Raw genomic sequence first — 24,985 nt, 5'->3', positions numbered from 1 at the left:
AATGGACACCATTTTAGCTTTAAAGAATGACTGACAGAAAAAAATAGTAGTTATTGAGACTTGTGTATTTGTCAGACATTTTCTCAAAAATGAATGAAATGTAATGTCAAATATAATGTTAAACAACTTGATATTAAAACAACTGACAACATTTGTTTCCAACAACCAAGTCAAGATTATAAGCAAAAATTAGGGTTTGGAAGATTTGTATTTTCTACCATAAGCCTGACAGTTTCCCAATATTTCAAGTCTTATTGTGTCCAGAATTGGTGGGTTCTTGGTCTCACTGACTTCAAGAATGAAGCCGCGGATCCTCACGGTGAGTGTTATAGTTCTTAAAGATGGTGTGTTCGGAGTTTGTTCCTTCTGATGTTCGGACGCATTCAGAGTTTCTGCCTTCTGGTGGGTTCGTGGTCTCGCTGGCTTCAGGAGTGAAGCTGCAGACCTTCGCGATGAGTGTCACAGCTCTTAAGGCGGCTCATCTGGAATTGTTCCTTCCTCCTGTCCGGAGTTGTTCATTCCTCCCAGTGGGCTGGTGGTCTGGCTGGCCTCAGGAGTGAAGCTGCAGAACTTCGCAGTGAGTGTTACAGCTCATAAAGGCGGCACCAACCCAAAGAGTAAGCAGCAGTAAGATTTATTGTAAAGAGAGAAAGAACAAAGCTTCTACAAAATGGAAGGGGACCTGAGCCGGTTGCCACTGCTGGCTCAGCAGCCTGCTTTTATTCCCTTATCTGACCCCACTCACATCATGCTGACTGGCCCATTTTACAGAGAGCTGATTGGTCCGTTTTGACAGAGTGCTGATTGGTGCATTTACAATCCCTGAGCTAGACATAGAGTGCTGATTGGTGTATTTACAATCCTCAAGCTAGACATAAAAGTTCTCCAAGTCCCCACTAGATTAGCTAGACACAGAGCACTGATTGGCGCGTTTACAAACCCTGAGCTAGACACAGAGTGCTGATTGGTGTGTTTACAAACCTTGAACTAGACACAGGGTGCTGATTGGTGCGTTTACAAACCTTGAGCTAGACACAGAGTTCTGATTGGTGTACTTACAATCCTTTAGCTAGACATAAAAGTTCTCCAAGTCCCCACCAGATTAGCTAGACACGGAGCACTGATTGGTGCATTTACAAATCTTGAGCTAGACACACGGTGCTGATTGGTGCATTTATAAACCTTGAGCTAGACACAAAGTGCTGATTGGTGCATTTACAATCTCCAGCTAGACATAAAAGTTCTCCAAGTCCCCACCCAACTCAGGAGCCCAGCTGGCTTCTCCTAGTGGATCCTGCTCCAGGGCCATAGGCAAAGCTGCCTGCCAGTCCCTCACTATGCGCCTGCACTCCTCAGCCCTTGGGCAGTCGATGGGACCCAGCACTGTGGAGCAGGGGTCAGCACCCGTCTGGGAGGCTCTGGCCGCACGGGAGCCCACCACTGGGGGCGCTCCGGCATGGCGGGCTGCAGGTCCCGAGGCCTGCCCTGTGGGGAGGCGGCTGAGGCCTGGCGAGAATTCGAGCACCGCACGGGCAGGCCGGCAGTGCTGGGGGGAACCGGCACCCCCTCTGCAGCTGCTGGCCCAAGTGCTATGCCCCTCACTGCCCAGGGCCAGCGGCACCAGCCGGTGGCTCCTAGTGCAGGCCCGCCAAGCCCAGCCCACCCGGAACTCACGCTGGCCCATGAGCAAGGCACACAGCCCTGGTTCCCGCCCACGCCTCTCCCTCCACACCTCCCCAAAAGCAGAGGGAGCCGGCTCCGGCCTAGGCCAGCCCAGAGAGGGGCTCCCACAGTGCAGCAGCGGGCTGAAGGGTTCCTCAAGCGCGGCCAGAGTGGACACCTTGGCCTGAGAAGGTGCCCAGAGCAAGCGAGGGCTGCTAGCATGTTGTCACCTCTCATTATGAGATGACCTTGGCAGTAATATTTATAAACTCAACTTTTAGCTACTGGGTAGTACACTGTGTTCAGATTTAAGATATTGCTTCAAGTGGTTGGGAGTGGTGGCTCAAGCCTGTAATCCCAGCACTTGGGGAGACTGAGGCAAGTGGATCACGAGGTCTGGAGTTTGAGACCAGCCTGGCCAAGATGGTGAAACCCCCTCTCTACTAAAAATACAAAAAATAGCCTAGCATGATGGCAAGCACCTGTAGTCCCAGCTACTCAGGAGGCTGAGGCAGAGAATTGCTTGAACCCAGGAGGCAGAAGTTGCAGTGAGCCAAGATGGTGCCACTGCACTCCAGGCTGGGTGATAGAGTGAGACTCCATCTCAAAAAAAAAAAAAAAAAAAAAGAGATTGCTACAACTTAGTGAACCAATATCTTCCAATTGACCAATGCATGGTATTAGTTTGTCATCCAGGTATAAAATATCCACTCAAAGTAGAAACTAAAATAATGGGGTTTAATGTAATAGTACTAAAAGATAAATATATATTCAGGCTCCACATTACAAATTACCTTCAATAAATTACACACATTGAGTTCTGTCTAATATCTAAAAACAATACCTACAATTATCTGAAAAGGCTATTACAAATTTCATCTTTCCAACTGGGTATCTACTTGCCTCCCTTCCTTCCTCCCTCCCCACTTCCCTCCCTCCCTTTTTTTCCTTTCTTCCTGCTTCATTCTATCTATCCATGGTGGATTATTTAGACCAAAAACTCAAGGCTAGAGTGAGAATGAAGAAAGAAACTTAAGAAAGTACTTATATAACATAGTTTTCACCTTATATTGTGAAATATATTCTAAAAACAAAATACAGTACCAGTGTCTTGATGAGTACCTGTAATAGATTTTTTTAATTGTGGTATTCTGGTTCAATGCATTTGTTTTCTATTTTGTTTGTATTAGTTTATGTTTGTAGATGACAAGCAACCAAAACTAAATTAAACATCGAAAATTTAAAGAAAGATAGTGCAATACTTCATAGACTTGGAGAACAATCTCAAGTACTATGCCCCAGGAAGGCTTGATCAAGATCCCTTGTGACTTATTTTTGAATGTTTGTCCTCTGGGGTCTGCCATTAATCTAATCTGACCGCAAGCACATGTAGCTGTGAGTTTTTATTCCAATTTCCTGAAAGAGAGATTGATTGGTCAGTTTGGGGTCAGGGATACACTGGAGTGGAGGTGATGGAAGGTAAAGTTGAAAGACATGGCCATTGGGCTAGAAGCATTGCATCCAGGCAGTAAGTTGTAGGTATTAAGAACATGAACTCTGTAGTGACGCTTCTTCACTTCAAATTCTAGCTTTGTTCATTTATTCACTTTCAGACCTTGAGAAAGTTACTTAATTTTCTGTTTTTATAAAAGAGAGAAATAAAAAATAATACTTAACTCGGACAAGTTGTTTAGAGAGTTACATAAATTTGCATTTGCTAATAATTTAATAAAGTACTATTTAAGTGTTTATATTATTAGTGACTATTTTAAGTAATTATTGCTGTTTAATAATTGAGAGGTAAGCAGATATGCTGGTTTTTATCTACTATACATTTATTCCATATATCACTATTAATCTGTATTGTACATTATTTTACTTTGCATTTGAAAAATCATACTAAAAACTGAAAGAGATTTCTATAATGGAAAAATCAGTAAGGAATGGGATTCTAGTCCTATTAAATCATATAGCAGTCAAAAGACAATTTGAAGCCCATCACTGTTTGACAACAAGTTGGGTATTATCCTGTAGAAATTTAAAAACCAGAATTGTATAAATCCAGTACAAGAAGGAACCCTAGGGAGAACTTGGTCTTTCCCATCACTTTTTGATTGAGGAGACTGACTGAGCTGTTTGGGTAACTATCTGAGATCTCACAACTGTAGCAAAGTCAGGACTAGAAAGCAGTGTTTCCTCTCCCAGTCAAAAAACTAATGTGTTTCCGGTCCAACATTGTGCCTTCCTAGAAGCCTTTCATTGCACCATGCTTTTCACTACATTCAATCACCCCCAAAACACTCTGAATTTAGACTTTGATACCTTAGCACAGTGATTCTATCTGCCAAACACTGGTTTAGTTTCAGCAGTATTGCCATCTTTGCACAGGAGAGTTTCTGTAACTATTAGTATTGAAATGCAGAATTGTATTACTTTTTTTTTTTGAGACAAGGTCTGGCTCTACTGCCCACACTGGAGTGCAGCATGCAGAAACATGATCTCAGCTCACTGCAACCTCCACCTTCTAGGTTCAAGCCATCCTCCTACCTCAGCCTCCCAAGTAGCTGGGATTACAGGCACATGCCACCATGCCCAGAGAATTTTTGTATTTCTTGTAGAGATGGGGTTCCACCACGTTGCCCACTCTGGTCTCGAACTCGTGAGCTTAAGCGATCTGCCCACCTCGGCCTCCCAGAGTGGTGAGATTATAGGCTTGAGCCACTGCTGTATTACTACTTAATTTAAAAGATCAAAAGAACTAAAGAAAAGTGCCACAACTGGTTATTAAAATCATTGTCTCATAATATTAATTTATTTGAGGTAAAGATACGAGTTCCTTGTACTTTTCAATCTACATCTAAAAGAGTGATCATCTGTTCCAAAGTATTCAATGAATACTTGTGAAACTGAATTGAACGAAAGTGAACTGAATTGAATTGAATTGAATTGAATCGAATCAAGTGATCCACCCACACTGGAAACTGTGTTTACTCTATGAGACCACTAGGAGGAGATGCAATTCAGAATATTAAATTATTGCTGGGAAACCACAGATGACATCTTTTCTCCACCCTGAGTCTTATTTAGGTATTGAAATTTAAACCAATGTTGTAGTTGGCATTCGAGAAGATGAAAACAGGCCATTACTAAAGAAAAAAAAAAATCTTTTACTGGGTTAGGTAAAACGATAATGTATTCTTTATTTTGAATAAAAATATGTCAGTGCTGAGGCACCACTGTAGGTTTATTGGGGAAGAGATAGTCTGGGGAAGGCCTTGAGAATGTCCCTGCAATGCAAGAAAGATAATTGTCCTTTTGTAAACAATATTCTTCAGAAATGAGAAAACCTATCTTGGTCTGAATTCCCTATAAACAAAGAAACAAACAAAACCCTGCCTGGTTATTAATCTTAAAATGCTATATACAACACAGATGGTGGTAATGAAAGATGCAGTTCAATCCTTCTCTATTAATGAAAAGTTTTAAACTGTGTAATTGCTATACTATTTCATTTCATCCTTTTCTGTCATTTTAATAATATATCTAAGCCAAACAAAGAAGTGTCTATAATAAATTACTATAAGAGAATACTGTTTTCTCAAGCATAAATCTGATGAGAATGGAACTTTAATGATTCTGACTCTGCCTATGTAGCCTTACATGGAACCATTAGATCAACAAAGCCAGCTGTTTTTAAGTTCCATCAGGAGTCAGTATTAAAATAAAAGTAAATATTAAGTCTGAACCTAATTCTACTTTGTAAATATTGTCAATTTTTTAAATACTTTGCTTGATTCTCTTCTTAATTTTAACTTCTTCAACTTGATTACAAAATATTTTTTCTTCTTTTATATGTCAGATAATATGTTTCTTCCTGGAAATAAGGTTCTTTAAACTACCCTTATGAGTCTACCTACCACCTTTAACCTCTAAGGGCTCCAGGATATATCAAAGAAGAATTATGGCAGGACTATAGAATGATTTTCTATACATTTACTTAAGCATATTATAAATGTGAAGTTTTGCTACTTAAGTAGGATCTTCAGAATTCAGGATGTTCTGAAAGATTTGGGCAAAAGGAGATTTATACATATACCAGATCAAATTTCCAAAACAAAAAATATAGACAGACTTTCTCAAACACTAGCTTCTACAGGATGATTTGCTTTATTTTGGGATATCATAATGTCACTTTCAGCTAGTATACATTATATATACTGATTCATGAAGCAATTTCACTATCAGAATTCTCAGTATAATCAACAACAATGGAGAGGAGGTGGAAGCCATGGATACTTATTTAGCACCTACTATTTACCATACAGTTTATTTTCCTGATCCATACTCCAGAAAGAGCCTCGAAACTAGTGAATTTTATGCGAAAGGGAGAACATATATGTGTATATATATATATTCAATAAAAATAAAATTTAATAATTAACATACTGTCTCTATATAGCTATATAATGTAAATATAACATATATAAATATATATATTTATTTATTTATATACCTTCCCTAGGAGCCAGAATCAAGAACAAAACACTCTTAGTCAAGATATTCTTTAAATAGCAGGAATTGTTTGGATGTCATGGTTCTATTCTATTTAAAGGGGGAGTATATTTCTAAGTAGTCAATCTTTTCTTCTAATCTCGCTGGAGATGATGGAGTCAATGTGCTTCATAAGGAATGTTCTTACTCAAAATGATCATGGTGTCACAGCCATTCTATTGTTTCTGGTCAATTTCTATTTTAACTCAGTACATTTTAAAATCGACAGTTATTGAAAAGGAAATCTGTATTGTTCATGACAGTTACACCATTCTTTTCTAAAACAACAGAGACTTTATTAAAAGCAAAGTTGTATATGGCCATTTCTTAAGTTTTTAATTGTATTACCAGTAAAAAGAACAAAACATCAGACAAGACTATTGTCTGATCCATCTGGTGCTATATTTCCTCCACACAAGCCTTGTATCACACACACAATATTTCAACTGCAAATGTTGTTCAGCTTTTAAAACAATTGCCTATCAAAGCATCCAGGTCCCATTGATAACGGAGCAAAGCCTTTCCTGCAATTGTGAGCCAGGAAATGCTGGCCCCTTGGCAAGTCTCATATGTCCTGTTGCTTGTAATCTCCCTCCCTCCTTGCTGGAATGTGTTATTTTTAAGCAGCTAGACTAACAGGAAGAGAAAGTTGTATTTCTTTTCATGTGATGGAGGCAGGCAGGGGAAGGCAGTAAAGCAAGAAACTGTTTCAGGAATTGAGGCTGATCAGATCTTAAAACCACTTACCAGATACCTAGCCACAGCTGTGAGAAAAATCTCCAGTTCCAAACAGTTTGGAATCAGTAGTAAGCCCACCATTCCATAGCCCAATACACTTTGCAGGCTCTGTGGACTGAAAAATTCAGACACAAACTGTATTGAAGGTGTGTAGAACTTCATTGTTCTGCACTTACATGGATTAAATAATGTGTTTCATTTTGCAGAGCAACTCTGAGAATAAATCACTCTAAAGAGAACCACAGAAATAGAGACACATTTTATATCATGATGATTACTGAGTGTTGAACCAACATTCAGTGGAACATTATACTGAAAAGCATAATTGCATAATTTGAAAAAGAAACACACTCTCATACTCACCTATGTCAGAAAGAGTATTACATATTTAATCTATCATGTCTATGTCTATAAAAATGAATTTATTTCATTGCTTATGTAATTCATTTTTTCCTCTAAGCGTTTATTTAAGGACAGGTCAGTGTTAAGAAAACAAAAATTGACCAAGGGCGTGATGAGTATGAAGGGCACTTTGCCTTGCTCATCTTAAACGAAGCATGTTTCTGCCTTAGATGCTTTGTTCTTCATGTTCTCCCTAGAATGCTCTTCCCCAAGACTGGCAAGTCTGCCTCTCTCCTTTAATCAGGCTTCTGCAGAAATGTAACTTTTGATGACTATCAAATCGCACACACTACTCTATCTCCATGGTCTTCCCCACTTTATGTTTTTCATAGCCCTTAGCATCACTGATACACTCTATACATTTACTTGTTTGTCCTGTGTTTGTTTATTTATTTATTTAGGATTTTTTTTTTATTATACTTTAAGTTTTAGGGTACATGTGCACAATGTGCAGGTTAGTTACATACATATACATGTGCCAGGCTGGTGTGCTGCACCCATTAACTCGTCATTTAGTATTAGGTATATCTCCTAATGCTATCCCTCCCCCCTCCCCCCACCCCACAACAGTCCCCAGAGTGTGATGTTCCCCTTCCTGTGTCCATGTGTTCTCATTGTTCAATTCCCATCTATGAGTGACAACATGTGGTGTTTGCTTTTTTGTCCTTGCCATAGTTTACTGAGAATGATGATTTCCAGTTTCATCCATGTCCCTACAAAGGACATGAACTCATCATTTTTTATGGCTGCATAGTATTCCGTGGTGTATATGTGCCACATTTTCTTAATCCAGTCTATCACTGTTGGACATTTGGGTTGGTTCCAAGTCTTTGCTATTGTGAAAAGTGCCGCAATAAACATACATGTGCATGTGTCTTTATAGCAGCATGATTTATAGTCCTTTGGGTATATACCCAGTAATGGGATGGCTGGGTCAGATGGTATTTCTAGTTCTAGATCCCTGAGGAATCGCCACACTGACTTCCACAATGGTTGAACTAGTTTACAGTCCCACCAACAGTGTAAAAGTGTTCCAATTTCTCCACATCCTCTCCAGCACCTGTTGTTTGTCCTGTGTTTATTTATTAACAATTTCTCCTCGGCCATGCGCGGTGGCTCACGCCTGTAATCCCAGCACTTTGGGAGGCCGAGGCGGGCAGATCACGAGGTCAGGAGATCGAGACCATCCTGGCTAACACAGTGAAACCCCGTCTCTACTAAAAATACAAAAAATTAGCCGGGCGAGGTGGCGGGCGCCTGTAGTCCTGGCTACTCAGCAGGCTGAGGCAGGAGAATGGTGTGAACCCTGGGGGGCGGAGCCTGCAGTGAGCTGAGATCGCGCCATTGCACTCCAGCCTGGGCGACAGCGAGACTCCGTCTCAAAAAAAAAAAAAAATTTCTCCTCAAAGGAAGGTAAGGCCCATGTAAGCAGAGACTTTGTTTTGTTTACTGTGGCACCCCAAGCATGAGGAGAGAGCGGGCCATGGCAAGTGGCAGACGCTCAATAAGAAAGTGTGGAATGGTTGAATAAGTTGATTTCTAGATACTTCTTAGTTGGTCATGGAGTACACTTAATTCCAGTTATCTTTCCTCTTATTCATCTAAATAGTTCAAATAAATTGAAATTATAGCAATATATTCTAATGTATATGAAAGATTTTCCCTAGATATTATTAATAAAAGTCCATGAAAGTCACAGGAAAAAAAAAATTTGTATGTGCCCAGGAAGATAACCAACTACTGAACACTAAGAAAGGAGCTGAGATATAATTAATTTATCATTGTTATTCTTTCCCTCACCCACTGTTTATTTTCCCTAATAATTTAACATTAAATGATCATGAATTTAATCATGCAAACATTTACATCTGCATACCAAAGAGCAATACCCTTTCAACCCCACAAACTTTACTAATATGTAGTTTCCCTCAATGTCTACTAAAATCCTCCAGTATCTATCCCAGATTTATTCATCAATTTTTGGCAGTGTTTTTTGTTCATTCTTTTTTTTTTTGGAGACCAAATCTCACTCTGTCGCCCAGGCTGGAGTGCAGTGGTGTGATCTCCGCTCACTGCAGCCTCTGCCTCCCAGGTTCAAGTGATTCTCCTGCCTTAGCCTCCAGAGTGGCTGGGATTACAGGTGCATGCCACCACGCCCAGCTAATTTGTGTATTTTTAGTAGAGATGGGGTTTCACCATGTTGGCCAGGCTGGCTTTAAACTCCTGGCCTCAAGTGAACCGCCTTCTTTTGCCTCCCAAAGTGCTGGGATTACAGGCGTGAGCCACCATGCGGCCTTTTGTTCATTCTTTAGAAGTCAGTTATAAGTACTAGAGAATTTTAAGTTGATTGGTATTTAGAATATTTCAGATATTGCTCCCTTCGGCCAACATTTAATGCTTTAAGAATATCTTTAAAAATAGAAGAAACATAGAAAATATAAATAAGTATCAAAGAGGTACAATTTTATTAAAACTGAATTTGTATTTAAATTTTAAGCCCTCAATTGGGTTTTACAGGTTAGGGAGAAGAAAGATTGATCAGGCAATTTTGCTTATTTCAACACATGAAGTTGCTGGTACATTGGTTGACTCTGGTTCCTCTGTCATTCTGGATATCAAAGCAAGCCAGAGTTTCTTTTTTGTTTGTTTGTTTGCTTGTTTTTTTGAGACAGAGTCTCTCTCTGTCGCCCAGGCTGGAGTACAGTGGCATGACCTTGGCTCACTGAAACCTCTGCCTCCTGGGTTCAAGCGATCTCCTGCCTCAGCCTCCCGAGTTGCTGAGACCACAGGCGCATGGCACCACACCTGGCTAATTTTTTGTATTTTCAGTAGAGATGGGTTTTCACCATATTAGCCAGGATGGCCTCGATCTCCTGACCTCATGATCTGCCTGCCTCTGCCTCCCAAAGTGCTGGGATTACAGGCGTGAGCCACCGTGCCCAGCCGCCAGCCAGAGTTTAATATGCATTGTGGTGCAGCAGAAAGGACAGTGAGTTTGTTCTTCTACTTTCCTTACCACATTTTTTTTTCTGCATTAGAGACTTAGACAACTTGAGAAGGCCTCCCCAAATCAGTCATCCAGTAGAAAGAAAAGATTCAATAATGAGGTAAACTTTTCCAGTGTTTTTCATGAGCCTTCCCCATCTGGGTCTTAGATTGACAGACCTGAATCTCCAGGAACCAGCACTCTCATGTGGCTCATGTGGGCCTCCAGTCCTCTCAGGTTTGCACCCCAGACATGTGGTTACTGGACAGTTCAAGAACTTGAAACACTCTGACAACTCTATTTAGTCTTAACGCAGAGCAAAGTCACATGCCCCTGCCTGTATCTGATCCCTGTGTAAGAAGCCAGATTCAACTGAACCTGACAAAACATGAACATTTTTCATCCATCCACAAATTCGCCAACTTTGAATGTTAAATGCCCATAACCATTTTCTGGGCCCTTTCCTGGGCTCACAGTCTTCAAAGCCATGGCTTTGTTCATTCTCTGAATCTATGTTCTATGTTTCCTTGTTGTCTTAAACCCAGACAAGTCAGCTCTGGGTTCATATACCTAAATGACCACTTGAAATCTCCATTTGAGTTTCTCACCAACATCTCAAGCTCAACACAACTCAAACTAAGAGCATAATCCTCTTCTTCTCCATAAAACTGCTTTCCTCCAGTGTATCCTTGCTCAGTACTAAGCACTATTACCCATTCAAGTCTTTAGTCCAATATTCTAAGACATCCTTATTTCCTTTCTTGTCCTCACCTCACACACAATCTATTACTGGGTTCTATTGTTTATGCTTCCCTTATATTGCCTAAGTAAGTACAATTCATTCTTGTCTCATTTAAAAGCTACCACTGAAATTATTTCCTTCAAAAATATGCCAGGGTTTACTCTTTTATTTCTTAAATTTATTTCACATATTATTTTCAAAACATTGCTTTTATAAAATACAAGTCATAAGCTTCAAATTTATGCTATAAATTCTTTATTTTCTTCCCACTTCCCGTGGAAACGTGATCCAAAATGCTTAATATGGCCTACAATGACCTCCATGATCTATCTGGCTTTGCTTCAGTCTCATTTCTGAACACTGCACCCTGCAGTCTCTCAGCTTTGGTCATAATGCATAAAAATGCCAATTCATGTGCCCGAAATGTTCCCCGCTCCCATCACCTAGGTTACCAGCATGCATTCTTCAGGGGTCACTGTAAACATCATCTCCTTAGAGAAGTCATGCTGATTTCCTCTTACATGCATTTCCACCAAGCCTTTTAGGGCTTGAAAATTTTTTTAAACTTGTAATAATTGAGCATAATATAATTTCTCTTAATGCTTACCTTTTCCTTTTTACTGCAAGTACCATGAAGGCAAGAAATCATGCCAAGCATGGTCATCTCTGTGTCCCAAAATATCTGTCACAATGCCTAATATATAGTAAAAACTCATTCAATATTTGATAAGTGAGTGAACAAAAACAATCATTATTATGGCCAAGTTTGTGTTCCCCAAGCTGCTGTTTCAATTTTAAGAAGCCCATTCAAAATTCTTAGCTGCCAAGAGAAAACTTGTGTAATGTCTCTTTGCAAATCATTATACTCTTTCATTTCTCTCTGTGTTTAAAAGCTATTTCTTTATCCTAGAAAAAAAGTCATTAACAGTTCTGTAAATATCAGCTAAGAAAAAAAGAAAATAATGTATCAAGAAAGTAAATTGAGGAAGATAAACAAATCAAACATATCATGGAAAGAAAAAAGTATAAATTATGATTTAAAAAAGTATTGAAATTTGAATCTATGAAAAGTCTAAGAGAATAAATTTTCTATTGGAACAATAACGGAAATAACATCAGATTTGCTAATTTTTTAAAAAAAAGCAGTTAAAACCAGGCTGTTCTTGACTGGAGAAAGAAAATAAGCTGGTAAATAAACCTGAAGAGGTAACTTAGAAAGGTTTGTGTAATAGGAATGAAAATGATTTTTCACATGTCACAAGAAAGAATCATCCACTGGAATCCACTCTGAGGGCAATGAGCAGCTCGATTGGAATGTGAGCGGGAGGACGAGATGTCACAGAGCAACACTGAGAAGTACAGGCAGGCCTGGCCAGACAAATGCAGTGTTAAAAATCACACAGTGGCAGAGCTGATAAAAACACATGTGCTTTCTCTCCTAGTACGTAAGACAGTAAATGCTGCCATTTAACTTCAAGTCTTACACTTGAAAACCCTGATATTGCAGATGTAAAATAAATTAAGAGAAAAGGATGCGACTTTACTGGTTAAAAAAAAAAAAAGCAAATGCAAATTTAGAAAGCTCAGCATGTAGAAAATTGAAAACAGAGAAGGAAATTGTTTCTAGATAGTATTCTAATTCACAAGGTTTAATTTTCAACTGATAAAGTATAGCACAGCCTTGACCCTGAAACATTTGATTTAACAAGCAAAGTGCTTCGAAGGAAAGCAATGTATTTTCATAGCTCTCATAGGGAGCAAGGCGATTAGTTCAGTTAGATAAAATGTTATTGGTATTAATTAGTTTTTAATATTTCTCTTTATCACTAGGCTTTCTGAATGTTTTTAATTTGGCTCCCTAACTTTAAACCCTTTAATAACCTCTCACTGTTCAGGTGCAAAGCCCTGCCATGATCGGCTGATCTGCCTTCTACCTCCTGCTCTCTTTTTTCACCACTCCTGCCCGACCCTTCTGCTTCCTCCTCACTGTTCTCAGAGCTGTCTCTTGAACATATCAAGAACACTTTTATATCAGGGCTTTTCCCCTTATTCCCTCTAACATGGAGACTCTTCATATTTTCTGCACCATGGACCCTTTCTGGAAGGAGGGTTGAGTAAAGCAGATAGAGGTTTCTCAGAATGATGTTTCATAATGCATACAAAACTCACAGAATTACAAATGTAATCAATTATATTGAAACAAAAGTATCAAAAATATTTTAAAGCAAATTTTTATAGTAACATATATGCTTTTTAATTAATTCATCAAAATGAGATCTAGCAGCACATCTAAGAATAATCATAATGCCAAAATAGAGATGAGAGTAAATGATATTTCAGGGTGTCTTAACACTGTTATATAAAATACAATATCTGTAAATTGAGTAACAACATTACAGGTGCTGCTAGGACTCTTGTAGATTACTGACAAAATTCAAAATTGAAGGGAACACTAAATTTCACATACAGGTTATTGGGAGGAATATTTCCATATTTTTTTCCAAATCAAGTTCATAGGCTACCTGAATTCTAGGAGGGAGGCCAGACTGAAAACTCCTGTTTAATGAATCATCATTTTCCAAGATGTTACTCAGTTTTCACATTCTTCAATTATCTACTTACGTGTCTCTTTATAATAAGGTTTTCTCTGAGTATCCTAATAAAATAGCACACCTTTGTTTGCAATTTTTTTTTCTTTTAGACGGAGTGTCTCTCTGTCACCCAGGCTAGGTGCAGTGGCACGATCTCAGCTCTCTGCAATCTCCACCTCCTGTCCTGGGTTCAAGCGATTCTCCTGCCTCAGCCTCCCGAGTAGCTGGGACTACAGGTGTGTGCCACCATGCCCAGCTAATTTTTTGTATTTTAGTAGAGACAGGGTTTCACCATATTAGCCAGATGGTCTTCATCTCCTGACCTCGTGATCCGCCCTCCTCGGCCTCCCAAAGTGCTGGGATTACAGACGTGAGCCACCGCACCCGGCCATGTTTGCAATTTTATATCCTCATTATTTTATTTTTCTCCATAACCCTTATTGACCTACCATATTTTTACTCACTTACATATTTCCTGTCTCCCTAATGTTTAAGTGCAAGAGTGGTTTTCTTTTCTTTCAATCACTGCCATATTTCCAGCACCTAGAAAAGTGCTTGGTACACAGTAACAGTAAGCCATCAACAGATGTCTGTCCAATGCCTTGGATGAATATGATTGTTTAGCATGACTTACAAAACTTTTTAAGATCTCATTTCTGATTATTTTGCTAGTCTCACCTCACTCCTTGACTCACTGTGCCCCAGCCACTGTTGTCTTCTTTCTGCTTTTAGGAGGAGCAAGTGCCATTCTGCCTCAAGACCCTAACCCAGGCATCTCAGTCTCTCCTGAGTGGTCTCCCTCCATTCCTTTTCAGCTCCACTTGGCCTGGGGAACTCCGACTCATTCTGCAAGTCCCAGTATGCCTTGTTTAACAGTCTGTATGAGGCAGACTCTCACAGTTCACTCTATATTTCTTCCATGACACTCTTCCCAAAGGTAACTAAAGGATTATTTGTATAATTTTTCCTTTAGCATTTGTTTTTCAAACTAGACTGCAGCTCACTGGAAGCAGGTCACTGAAATTTAGAAGTGCCCAACCAACATCTTTTAAATGAAATCAATAAACCAAAGATGTCACAGAGACAACTTTCTACAGATTCTTCTAAATGTAAAACTTGGAACACAATAACAAAGTTAGTTGGCCTAGCTTGAGCAATCATTGCTTGCACCTGTTGTCTTTGAATTACATTCTAACGAGATGGCAGAAATCACTCATAAATATTTATGAAGACAAAGAATTTGGCACAAACTAGCACTGGGCTCCAAACTCTAAGTGATGTTATTTCTTGTTCAGTAGCTATCCAGTATCACAGCCACCGGTCCCATCCTAAAGTGCTGCCAAAAATTTGAACTCCAGAAGGAGCATTTTTCCCTCTAGCTTGATTATAAAGCCTGAATTTAGATTCAACATTTTCATATAATTTAATCTTAAGGGAAATAAGTTCTTTCATATGATCTTAAAGCTGCCCATTTTCAGTAAACAAAATACTATGTAAGAGATATCTTACATATAAAAGTAAGCAGTGTAAATGAAAGAAAGGATACTTTCCTTCTCTTTAGTCCTACTGTTTACAATCATGGTTAGGACAGTGATGTTGGTTAGGACAGTGATGATGGACTGTGATGATGATGGACAGTGATGATGAGGATGAAGTGAAGAATATTCAATACAGACAAGGGAGTTAAGGAAAAAATTGTAAAACCCAAAGTCAAACCAAGCTAACAAAATCAGCAATACCATTAGAATCCCCAAGAAGTAAAAATTAATACATTTGAGGAGTAATTATAAACACAATTCTTCTCTCCAGAAAACACCTCCAGGTTCATTATCATCAATACAGACATTTTATTACATTTTTAGAATACTTTGTTGCTATCTATCCAATTGTGATTAAGTCTTAGAGGATTTTTATGCCATGTTCCTGTCTTTATTAACTGTCACAAGACTATACCTCAGTGCTGGTATTTTGAAGGAAATATTGCAGAGTAGTTCAGGACTCCAGCTGTCATCAGTGCACAAGATGAAAGACCTGAACATAAAGTTAAGTGAGATCAAGTCGGTTATTCTTAATTTTAATGTCAGATAATTATTTGAGCATAGAAAAGTAACTGAATTATAGTGTTGGCATTATTAGTAGGGAGTAATTTTCACTTCCATCTAACACTTTGGGAAATGAGGCAAATAACACAAGAATCTCTTGAAATTTACAGAAATATTCATAATTGTAAAGACATTTTCTTCTTTTCTCATTGGAGCCCGTTTAGAGAGCTTTATAAAGACAACAGCCTGCTCTTGAAATAGTTGCAAGCAAAATGAATTAAAACACTTAGAAGACAGAAATTATTTTAAAGAAATTACTCCAAAATGGGAGGAAGGTTAATTGGTGTATTCTTCAATTATTTTGCAAGAGTTTATAGGTATTAATTTAAATTTTTCTGTAATAAATAATATACTCTATCACCATATCTAAGAAAGAGAAACAGTGATGAATGATAGAATTACACATGTCCAATTTTAATTCCATTGGACATAGTAAAGTCATGACACTGGCTGTTGCACCAGAAGGAGGCCAGGGCTGGTGTGTTGCTGTGTTTACATGCACATATATAATTGCCACTGGCCGTTGTTCAATGCACTTTCCATAATGTGATCACTGAACAAGAATTAATTCTATTCTGTATACTCCCTCACACACACGCACACACACATGGGTTCACAAAGCTAGTTTTGAGGAAAGTCAGAACAATAATTTCTATGATAACATATCTACACTGAACAATATAAACCACTAAATTTCATAGCAATGGGGAAAAGTGATGTAATTTCTAGTAGAATAACAATATTTATAAAAAATCCTTTGGTTTGCCTTGATTTCAAAAAAAGTGCACATAGAGATTTTTGTTTTGCAAGTCCAATCATGAGTGTTGTTCACTTGTGCCCATCTACATTAAATACATTTTTGTTTATCTGGTTAAAAACCAATTGCAAAACCATTGCTTATCAAAATTAATATCTGAAAATTCAAACCAGTAATCTGCCTCACTGGCTTCAATATATTCAATTAACATAAATATTTCATGTTCTATGTGGCAGGTAGTTTTCTATGCAACAGGAATACCTCTGTAAGAGTCAGGGAGAAGAAACTTTATATTAGAACAATATGGAATGCCTTTGAGGAGCAAACAATAGAAGCAATTCAGAAGAGGCTGTGATTAACTTGTCTCAGGAAGGGAAAGGAAGGGTTCATAAAGAAGCCTACATTTGCATATGTTTCTGGAAAAGAGTATTTATTATCTAGGTAAAAATAATGAGACAGCATCAAAGCCTTAAGAAACATGACGTTGTAACATCTCCCCTATACCAAGATCATAAAGTAACCTCCATATATGCCAGAAGGGCATATATATATATATATATATATATAGAGAGAGAGAGAGAGAGAGAGAGAGAGAGAGAGAGAGAGAGAGAGAATATATATAGAGAGAGAATACAGAATACATATATAGAGAGACATATCAGAGAATACATTATGAAACATGAATATACATTAAATCAGCTATGCACTTTTCAAAAGAAACAAAAATAAACCACCATACTATTTATTCTATGACAACATAAACAACAAAGCCACTGCATAAAGAAAGACACTTAACATTCAAATAAGCTATGAACATCTTTTCATCCTATTTGAATACTGTTGCCTCAGTCTGTGCTGGCTGCTGGTAGGTCAGGGACAGAAGGTTGCATAGACACCATGGAGGGCCTGCTAGCCCCAGTCTGAGACTACTTTAGTCTAGAGGAACACTCAGGTAGAGAGAAAGGGCACAGAGTGGTCAAAACGTACAAATAGGTAGCTTCAAGTATCTCTCAAGCATTGAAACTATTTCTGACAAAGATTTCACTGGGGTAGATGACATCTCTCAGGGTGAGAACAGGAAGGCAACATTTAAGAAACAAGGGACTCAGCTCTTTCTTTCAGCTGAGCTCTTTTCTCAGTGGCTTTCATTAAAAATTAGCTAATTTTTTAGTTTGTTTTCCTGAGTAAGTAATTTAAACTAAGGAGAGAATCTGTGCAAAATAGGAAGGATTGGATGTGACTGTGTGGGGAAGACAGAAGAAAGAGGTTGCAATTGCAGGGAGATCTTAAAGGGATAAAACTAAAAGAATTTAAGAGTGTGTGTGTGTGTGTGTGTATGTGTGTGTGTGTGTGTGTTCGAAACAGTCTCACTCTCCTTGCCCTGGCTGGACTGGAGTGCAGTGGCGTGATCAAAGCTCACTGCAACCTCAACTTCCTGGGTGCTGGCATTTTTCCCACCTCAGCCTCCCAAATACCTGTGACAACAGTCACGCACCACCATGCCCGAATAATTTTTGTATATTTGTAGAAACAGGGTCTCCCTATGTTGCCCAGGCTGATCTCGAACTCCTGGGCTCAAGTTATCTGCCCTCCTCTGTCTCCCAAAGTGTTGGGATTATAGGCATGAGCCACTATGCTCAGCCCGGAATGTATTTCATAAAAGTTTATGTTAAGAGGGGTTGAAATATTTGGTAAAATCTACATGACTTTAAAATCTACATAACTTACTGTGGTTAGATTGTTGGTTTTCTGACAAGTTTTTGTATTAACTTCAATGAATGTGGAGCAAGAATTGTGATTATTTATGATAAGCCAGGCAAATATAGATTCTAACTGTATTTTGTAAAAGAAGTATTATGTTATTTATTGAAAAAATATTAGCTGTGAATGAAACTGAACATTTGTATGTGAAGCTTTTACTAGAATAGCTAAAGAAAATAAACTAAATCCCTCGTTGTCTAGGCTATAATTAAACAAAGTTGAAATGAAGAATTATAATGATAAGAAATTCCCATTTTAGCTATTTTTTGGTGGGATGCAAAGATTTCTTGCATTTTTTTTTGTAGAAGAAGCTATAATAATGTCATATGTAGCCAATAAATATTGTCAAAAATATCCATTTTGCTTTGTTTGAATCACAGTAACTTCATGTTGAGTGCTTACTATGTGCTTGTAATTCAGTGCTGCAGCTTTGCCCCTGTCCAGATATTTAATGGGAACTTTAAGATATGGCAGTCCTGCGAGCTCCAAAGAAGTGCTGGGCTTTCACTATCTCATTTCATCCTCGCTCTGTGACTGTGAGGCAGGTTCTGTCGTCCCACTCTATAGAGGCAGAAACTGACGTGCAGGAAAAGTAACTAACATGCCTCAAGTCCTAGACAGGCATGAGTGGCTGAGTCAGGATTCAAAGCACAGCAGTTGCTCTAGTTTACATTCTTGTTGCAACAATGCTGTGTCCAGACCCAACGTCAACCTGTGATGGGAAGGAGTGCCCTGGAGAGGAGTCAGCCAGGGAAGTGAAAGTAAGATTCAAGACTGACTCACATAGATGTGAGGCCTTAGGAAAGCTGTTTAATAGTCCTGCGATTTAGATGCAGAATCAGCATTCTTCCAAAGTTTAAATGAAATTGCAAACGTAAAATGAAGTGTATTTTTTTCACCTAGTAAATGCTAGCTCTTCCCTACACAAAGTGACTTGTATAATTTCACCCAAGCTACCTATAAATAGACAAATATTAAGATTCAATTATAGGTTCATATTTTACAGTAGAAATCTGACCTCTGCCTATTTTCCTTTTGTTTCATATTTATGCATTTATGTACTCAGGTGCTTTTTACTCATCCTTTTTGGGGATTCCAAGCTTGTTACTGCCAAGGTGATCATATTCTGAGAGAAATAACTCTAAAAAGGTAATTCTTGAAAATGTTTGTAAGACTTCCTTTAGATTTGAGTTCTTTTTCTAATTCAAGGAATTTTGCTGCTACTGTTTCCATTCCACTGCTTTGTTGTCTCCTTGGCTTTACCTATTCATTTACTATACTGTAAAACTAAGTTGTAGCTGGCTGTCTCTGCTTATACAGAAATCCCATGACTCCACTCTTGTTGCTTTCAGTTTCCCAGTGTTGCACTAAATTCTGGTTTCTGGCTGCCTTTATTCCTCCCTACATGTTTTTGAGGTACAAACCCCAAGTACAGTATTTTCTTCATATCTGTCCCAGCCTGATTCTCAGCTCTGTCTTTTTCTCGCACCCTCAGTGGGCTGCCAGGAGAACATTCCTCTGCCTTATGATTTGGGCAAAAGGCTACCTATGCCATAAGAAATAATGTACTTGTTAAGGTTTTTCCCTCTATTCTTTTCCAAAGATTCTGTGACTTCTGGTGTTTTCTGAGCCACAGTTCTCAGTACATTGAAGATGGGTTTAATTCCAATTACTATTTTAATCTCCAATCTTCCCTTTTACTTTATTTAACACATTTTATCATTGCCCCTTTAGAGATCTGTTATATTAACACTAAGGTTTTCTTCAAAATACAGTTGACCTTTGAATAACAGGGATTTTCACTGCGCAGGACCATTTATACACAGATCTTTTTCAACAAATATATTAGAAAATTTTCAGGAGACTTGAGAAAATTTGAAAAAACTCACAGATAAACCTCATAGCCTAGAAATAACTAAAAAAAAAATTATATGTCATGAATGAGTAAAATATATGTAGATATTATTCTATTTTATCCTTTACTACCATAAAATACACACAAATCTATTACAAAAGTTAAAATTTATCAAAATTTATACACACACTTATTGAAAATACATGACCTCATTCACAGTCCACGGAAATGTAAACAAATGTAAAGATCCAGTATTAAATCAAAACCACATAAAATTAACTGCAATACATACTGTACTACTGTAATAATTTTGCAGCCACCTCTTGTTGCTATTGCAGTGAGTTGAAGTGTTGTATCTGCTGAAAACACCTTGTGATGTTAATCATCTCTATGTGAGCAGTTCCTCACTACAGTAAACTGTTTATCACAGTAAAAAGAGATCTCTCATTATACTCATATATTTGCCACGTTTAGTGCAATATCATAAACCTTGAATAACATGATAGGACCCAAAATAAAGTGCCATTAGTGATGCAGAAAGTGCTCCCAAAAGCAGAGAAAAGTCATGAAATTGCAAGAAAAAAGGTTAATTGCTTGACATATACTTTAAATTGAGGTCTGCAGTTGTGTTTGCCTGCCATTTCAAGATAAATGAATCCAGGGTAAGGATCATTGTTAAAAAAAAAAAAAAAAAAAAAGATACATGAAGCCCTTTCTACAGCTATGCCAGCAGGTGAACAAACCTTGTACTTTTTGCAAAATATCTTATTATCTTATATTGAAAATGTAGCTTTTATGTGGATACAAGATTGCTATAAGAAATTCTCTTTCTTTATAGCAATAAGATAGAGTCTTTAGACTTTAATATAGTTAAAGCCTAGATAGACTCTAACATGATTTGATAAAAAATGAAGTCATTTTATGACAAAGCAAAAGGAAAATGTAGAATCTAAAGCTGGAGGATTTAATGCCAGCAAAGAATGATTTAATAGTTTTAGAAAGAAGTTTGGCTTAAAAAATATCAAAATAACAGGAGAAGCACTTTCTATTGACCAAGAGATAGCAGATGAATTCCCATTAAGAAAAGTATTGAGGAGAAAAGATATCGACCTGAAGGGGATTTTAATGTAGACAAAAGCACCCTATTCTGGAAAAAAAATGTCTTAAAGGATATTAATAAGGAAGAGAAGTGAGCACTATGATTTAAGGCAGAAAGGGATAGGCTAACTCTACTGTTTTATATAAATGAAGTTGAGTTTATGATCAGGACTGACCTTTTGTATAAAGCTACGAACCCCCAAGCCTTGAAGGGAAAGATAAACACCAGCTGCTAGTCTTTTGGTTTTACAACAAGGAGACCTGGACAAGAACCGTTTTTCTGGATTGGTTCAATTGATGCTTTGTCCTTGATGCCAGAAGGTACCTTTCCAGTAAGGGGCTGCCTTTTAGCATTCTTTTGATTAGACAAACCCTTGGCCGCTCAGAATCCCATGAGTTCAACATCAAAGGCATCAAAGAAGTCTATTTGCCACCAAACATATCTCTAATTCAGCTTCTAGATCAAGGGGTCATAAGGATTATTAAGGCTCATAATAAATGGTACTCTATAAAAAAGATTGTCAAAGCTGTGGAAGAGAAACACGATTGAGAGACCATGAGTCTGGAAAATTACACCAGTGAAGATGCCCACATTGTGATAGAAAAAGTCATGAAAGTTATCAAGATCAAAACAATAAATTTCTGCTGGAGAAAATTCTGTAACATCACCAGATTTACAACATAGCCAATCAAGGAAATAATGAAAGAGCTTCTGGATATATATAAAAAAAAATTAGGGAGGAAAGGGTTTCAAGATGTGGATCTTACATAAATTCAAGTGCTAATAAACATCACACTGGAGGTATTAACAGAAGGAACTTGATGGAGGTCAGTATTTCTGACCCAGTCCCAGGTGATGAGAAAGAAGTCATAGAAGAAGCAGTGCCAGAAAACAAATTGACATTGGACAACTTGGCGGAGGGTTCTGATTATTTAGGGCTGCTTTGGACTTCTTTTATGACACGGATTTTTCTATATGAGTGCTAAAACTAAAGTAAAATGGTGTAAAGAGTATTGGTACCATTAGAAACATTTCTAGAGAAATGAAAAAGAAAAAAGTTAGAAATTACAATGTATTTCCTTAACGTTACACATGGTGTACCTAATTCTCCTGCCTCTTCTTCCACCTCCTTCACCTCATCCACCTCTGCCACCCATGAGACAGCAAGACCAACCCTTTCTTTTCCTTCTCTTCCTCAGCCTATTCAGTGTGAACACAATCAGGACAAAGACCTTTATGATGATCAATTTCCACTTATTGTATAGTAAATATATTTTCTCTTCCTTACAATTTTCTTAATACTATTTTCCTTTCTCTGACTTAATTTATTGTGAGAATACATTATATAATACATACACATCATATGTGTTAATTGACTATTTGTGTTATCAGTAAGACTTCTGGTTAATAGTAGACTATTAGTAATTAGGTTTGGGGGAGTGAAAAGTTGTTCATGAATTTTCAACTGAGCAGAGGGTCAGCATCTCTAACCCCTATGTTTTTCAAGGGTCAACTGTAAAGTAATATTGAAGCAATTATATAACCAATATTTTAACCAAAAGTTTCAGTTAAGGTGCCCTAAGCAACCAATGTGTTTACCAAAAATCTCCTTTTACAAAGATTTTATAAATTGCAAGGACATTACTATTGTTTTAGTGATGGAGACCACAAGAAAAATTTCTCTCATATCTTGGAATTAGTAATCCCACATTGTACTTTGCTGGTGGCACAAATAAGATTTCAACTTTTGAACATTCTGACATAAATCATGTTTCTTTTTTCACATTACCTGTTTAGAAGGCTTTGAGATAAAAACATGATCTACATCTAGCATGTGAATACTGTCTTTTGTGCATCTCATCATATTACATCTTAATTTTCTATCCTACTGTAACCCTATGTCTCATATTCCTTACTTAATTTAACTTTATCTTGTCCTGCAGACATCTTAGTCAATATCTATTAAAACTTTCTAAAATATAACAGGTTATATCCCTTACATTTAATTAAAGATATTCAACAAAGGAACTTCTGTGGGAAAGTTCAAGACTGAGCAATTTTTAAGAATATTTAAATGTGGTTACAGGAGTCAAGCAGACCCTGTGTTGCAGCTTCAGGAGCTCAGCTGGTCTCTGGTCCTCACCTTGGCCCTATGGACCCAGCTGGACATTGCCCCCAGCACAGTGGCGAGCCTGGTGCCCAGTGGCCCTGGGACTGATGCACACCATTGAGCAGTTGGCTAGCTGGGCCTGCAGGCATACAGGTGCCAGCCAAGTTTGGGTGGAGCTTATAAGAATAATTTTTAACATCAACCCCCTGGAGAATCTGAAGGTATACATCATCAGTCAGCCTCCTTGTTGGTCTTTATGATCACTGTGGGCTCCATGGCATAGCTTTCCCAACCCTGGACTGTTTCTTCAAAATCAAGGAGATTAAGTCACCAGAAATGGCAGAAGATTGGAATATTTTCCGCTACGGTTTAATGATTTGGACTTGTGTGCACCAGAAAATGAAACATTAAGGCATCTCAAAAATGACACCAAAACTTCGGGAAGCATGACCATGCAGGCCAGAGCATTGCCAGAGCATCCACCAGGTCTTCCCAGGCCCTGGAGGATTCAGGCCCAGTTAACATCTCAGTCAAAATCACCCTAACCCTGGACCCACTCAAATTATTTGGAGGGTACTCTCATGGCATCACTCATCTGTATTCAGTCATTTTAGGTCATCAGATTGGACTTTCCGACAGAGAAGCCCACAAAGAGATAAATATTACCTTTACTCTGCCTGCAGCTTGGACATCAGATAGCTGTGCTCTTGATGGTCACCATGAGCAGATGGTGTTCACAGCCTGCATGACCCTCACGGACACCCCGGGTGTATTCCCCATCACTGTGCAGCCACCGCACCATGTTTCTGACACATACAGCAATGCCACACTCTGGTGCAAGATCTTTAGAACAGACAGAAAGGCCAACACAGAATACGCTCAAGATTAGTCTTTTCTGGTGTTAGAAAAGGCCCACTGAAAAAGGCTATTGTGCTTTTAATCCCAAGCATACAGTTATTGCTCCAGATGATGACTGCTCATTAATAAATTTGCATCTAATGCATACCAGTTACTTCCTCCTCACGATGGTGATAATAGTGTTTTGCTATACTGTTATCAAAGGCAGACCCAACAAATTGTGTCAGAGCAATCCTAAATATTGTCCTGAGAAGACAGCTTTGGCTGACACCTAATCCCACAGTTTCTTGTTTTCTGAGAGAGATTGAGAGAACCATAATCCTTGCCTGTTGAACCCAGCCTGGGCCTGGACAATCTGTAATACATTATCTTGCAATGTTGGGTTATTCGAACCAAAGACTAAAGTGCCTGTAACTTATTTGTATGTATGTATTTATTTATTTATTTATTTTGAGATGGAGTCTCACTCTATCTCCCAGGCTGGAGTGCAGTGGCACGATCACAGCTCACTGCAACCTCAGCCTCTGGGGTTCAAGCCATTCTCCTGCCTTAGCCTCCTGAGTAGCTGGGATTACAGGTGTGTGCCACCATACCTGGCTAATTTTCTTATTTTTAGTAGAGATGGGGTTTCACCAGGTTGGTCAGGCTTGTCTCAAACTCTCGACCTCGTGATCTGCCCGCCTCGGCCTCCCAAAGTGCTGGGATTACAGGTGTGAGACACTGTGCCTAGCCTATTTGTACATATTTATAAAAATCAATTTGGAAGTTGGT

At 38.4% G+C, this 24,985-nt stretch overlaps 1 pseudogene; it reads left to right on the top strand.

Moving 5' to 3' along the window:
- The first annotated feature begins 1,456 nt into the window (after positions 1-1,456).
- On the top strand, positions 1,457-24,489 carry LOC129034590 (transmembrane protein 248-like; annotated as a pseudogene).
- The last annotated feature ends 496 nt before the right edge of the window (positions 24,490-24,985 follow it).

This window comes from Pongo pygmaeus, chromosome 3, assembly GCF_028885625.2.
Source record: "Pongo pygmaeus isolate AG05252 chromosome 3, NHGRI_mPonPyg2-v2.0_pri, whole genome shotgun sequence".
In the NCBI taxonomy this organism is placed as follows: Eukaryota; Metazoa; Chordata; class Mammalia; order Primates; family Hominidae; genus Pongo; species Pongo pygmaeus.
This window is presented reverse-complemented; position numbering and strand designations above follow the sequence as displayed.